The sequence below is a fragment of the Octopus bimaculoides genome, chromosome 9 (assembly GCF_001194135.2).
Source record: "Octopus bimaculoides isolate UCB-OBI-ISO-001 chromosome 9, ASM119413v2, whole genome shotgun sequence".
Classification (NCBI taxonomy): Eukaryota; Metazoa; Mollusca; class Cephalopoda; order Octopoda; family Octopodidae; genus Octopus; species Octopus bimaculoides.
The window spans coordinates 7,834,596-7,838,457 of record NC_068989.1 but is presented as its reverse complement, the minus strand read 5'-3'; the positions used below and the strand labels follow the sequence as shown (position 1 = coordinate 7,838,457).

At 40.8% G+C, this 3,862-nt stretch overlaps 1 protein-coding gene across 1 annotated transcript in view; it reads right to left on the bottom strand.

The window, feature by feature from the left end:
• LOC106883560 (ephrin type-A receptor 4-B) overlaps positions 1-3,862 on the bottom strand; it is a 136,992-nt gene that overhangs the window by 131,595 nt on the left and 1,535 nt on the right. The gene's annotated exons all lie outside the window — the stretch shown is intronic.

The window sequence follows — 3,862 nt, the reverse complement described above, 5'->3', positions numbered from 1 at the left end:
TGCTAGATCTTGTCAGACGTTTTGATTAAAGCCAGCTGACCGAAACTTCGAAGCCACTATCACCCCTCCACTTGTTTAATAAACTTGTACTGTACAACAAAAGTATTAAGTAATTCTTAAGTTCGATGTTTAAAAGAGTTTAAGCCGGTTGCTAACAAAGCGACAAGACTTTTTGAATTAAAAGAATTTTCGGTGTTTGTAAATATGTGATTGAGTTGGTGTGCTGGTTCAGTTGTTGATGCACCTAAACGTGTGTATCTATTCACCTAAAATATTTCAGGTGTATGTGAGTATGTTCGGCGTATAAATGTCACTCGTCCTTCGAGATGTCGTAGTCAATTCCCGCCTTAGAGAAAAGACTCTGGATAACGGAGTCCGATGAACACACATACACACACAAACACAAAAAGGGGAAAAAAAATAAATGGCGAGATGTTGCATAATGATAATGTCTGCAGAAAATATTTGAGGGGGTAAAACGAGATAATGATGTTTGGAATATTATTTTTAACCATAGTTCGGTTCGATTAGAGTTTACCTTGCGCCAAACAACAGCGACACGGTAGACATACAACCAAATACAACACACGCACACACATACACAAAACTTTGTGTGATGAATAGAAAGAGGAAAAAGAAAAGAAAAAAGGTAACAGGATGAAAAAATTGTCAAAAATGACGTATCATGCGCAAAAATGTACCAGTAATCTTCATGGGTTGATTCTATTCTCCCTCTTTCGTTTACTTGACATAAAAGTACCTTTTCTGTCGAATCAACAAAAAAGTAAATTTTCTACTTTCCTTTGCTATTGTTGATGAGGATTACGTTTTTACCAGACCCATCCCATTTCCGATTTGATCGAACAATCAGACTAATGATCAAAACGAGTTCGAGCCGTGACTAACTAGCCTTTTTATTTTATATCTAACACTACCATTATCCAATGTGCCTTTCTTTTTAAAAGACGGCAGGGTTTGTTTTGAAAGATATTCGACTCATTTCAAGCACGCACGATAAACCACGCACAAGTTCCCTGCTAAGTACTGACGAGGGAGTTTCTAAGCCTCCAGCAATAGCAATTCACTATCCCTTAAAACAAACATTACTGTTTTCAAAGAGGCAGGACACAGAGGGTAACGCCGCAGAACTAGATGGTCATGAATTGGTCTTCTGATCATTGAACATGTGACTAAAGTATTGAGATTGCTTTGACGGACTTTACCATGCACCAAAATATGAGACACGTGTCAACGTTAAAAAATCAACATTCAGTTTATAGAGTATCAGACAAAATGTCTTGCAGGATTTAATAACAGTTCGTTGCATTCTAGGTTCAAAACCTACCGTGGTCGACTTCGCTTACCATTCTTCTTACGGAATAGATAAGAATCTCTCTTATACTTCCCTTTACCAAAATTTGTGACCATGGACGTATCAGGGACAATATATTTACTGTTTGGAATCCTAAGAGGATATATGGGTCCAGTTACCTAGTTTCCATGACGTATATGCAAATGAGACCACAGCATTCCCTTTGAACGGGACGCCAGTATTCATTTACAGCTGAATCGAATGGAACAAAGTGAAATGAAGTGTTTTGCTCAAGAACACGGTACACCATCCAGTCCGAGAATCGAAACAACCATCTTACGATAGTAAATGCAAATCCCTAATCACTAGGTCACACACAGGGCCTGTCAAAAGAACGATTATTTTCATATGGTGTTCAGCTCCGTTTACTTCCTAAGCTCAAATTCCGGCAATGTTGCTTTTTGGCATCAATAAGCGAAAGTTAAGTAAACTAGTCAAGTTCTCCCTTCAATTTAACCGATAAAACCCTACTCAGATTAATTTTATCGATTAACCTATGTTACGAATAACAATTGCTTCTAGCATAGGCACAGAGCCTGCTCAGTCCAGTACTTGACCGATACTTTATTTTATTGGACCTGGATGAATTAGAGTCCTGAAGATTTTTGGCGAGAAAGGGCTTGTAGATTTACATCGGTCCCAGTGCTCAACTGGTACTTATTTTATCGATCCTGAAAGGATCAAAACCAAATTTGATCTAGACGGAATTTGAACTCAGAACTTGCAGTCAGACGAAGTACCGCTTAGCATTTTGTCCGGTGTGCTAACGATTCTGCCAGCACGCCGCCTTAACGTCACCTTAATAATAATAATAATAATTCTTTCTACTATAGGCACAAAGCCTGGAATTAGTGGGGAGGTGCATAGTCGATTACATCGACCCCAGTGCGTAACTGGTACTTAATTTATCGGTCCCGAAAGGGTGAAAGACAAAGTCGCCCTCGGCGGGATTTGAACTCGAAATGTAATAATAATTGTTTTTAATACAGGATTGGCAGCATTGTTAGAATGTCGGACGGAATGGCTTCGGTGTTTGATAAATGGTGGCTGTTAACGATCTGAGTTCAAATTCCGTTAAGGTAAGCTCCTTCCGGTATTGATAAAATAAAGTAGCAGTCGAGTGCTGGGTCGATATAATTGCTTGTTCCCTTTCACCTGTTTCTGGCCTTCTGCCCATGTAGGAAATTACACACACACACACACACACACACTAATGCACACACTAATGCGCATATTTTGTTGTTGGCACTCCGTCGGTTACGACGTCGAGGGTTCCAGTTGATCCGATCAACGGAACAGCCTGCTCGTGAAATTAACGTGCAAGTGGCTGAGCACTCCACAGATACGTGTACCCTTAACGTAGTTCTCGGGGGATATTCAGCGTGACACAGAGTGTGACAAGGCTGACCCTTTGAATTACAGGCACAACAGAAACAGGAAGTAAGAGTGAGAGAAAGTTGTTGGTGAAAGAGTACAGAAGGGTTCGCCACCATCCCCTGCCGGAGCCTCGTGGAGCTTTAAGTGTTTTTCACTCAATAAACACTCACAACGCCCGGTCTGGGAATCGAAACCAAGATCCTATGACCGCGAGTCCGCTGCCCTAACCACTGGGCCATTGCGCCTCTAATGCACACATACATACATAACTACATACACACCTTCATTCATACACACATAAATACATATAGACATACATATGTATGTGTGTGTGCGCGCGTGTACGTTTGCGTTGTTATGTGTTTGTCGCTCGCCGCCTGACAACCAGTTCTGGTTTGTTTATGTTCATGTAAGTTAACAGTGCAGCGAAAAAGGACGCACTAAGTACTAAACTTAAAAAACAAGTACAGGAAATCCTTCGAGCGGGGTGGGGGAGGAGAGGGGACCCCGGCAAAGTACCCCGGCAAGGGTGCAATCGACTGAAGGGAGTTTAAGGAATAAAAAGAGGCTGTATCGAACTTCCATTTATTGTTTTTATTCTTTTGCTTGTTTCAGTCATTTGACTGCGGCCATGCTGGAGCACCGCCTTTTAATCGAACAAATCTACCCCAGCACTTATTCTTTGTAAACCTAGTACTTAATCTATCGGTCGGTCAACCCTGCCGAACCGCTAAGTTACGGCGATATAAACACACTAGCATCGGTTGTCAAGCGATGTTAGGGGGGTGGGAACAGACAGACACACAAATATATATATATACACACACACACACACACATATATATATATATATATATATATATATATATACGACGGGCTTCTTTCAGTTTCCGTCTACTAAATCCACTCACAAGACTTTTGTCGGCTTGAAGCGAGAGAAGACCCTTGCTCAAAGTGCCACGCTGTGGGACTGAACCCGGAACCATGTGGTTGGTAAGCAAGCTACTTACCACACAGCCACTCCTGCATAAACTTATTAAATAGATCCTACACAAGTATATATATATATATATATATATACACACACACATGTATATATATATATATATGGAC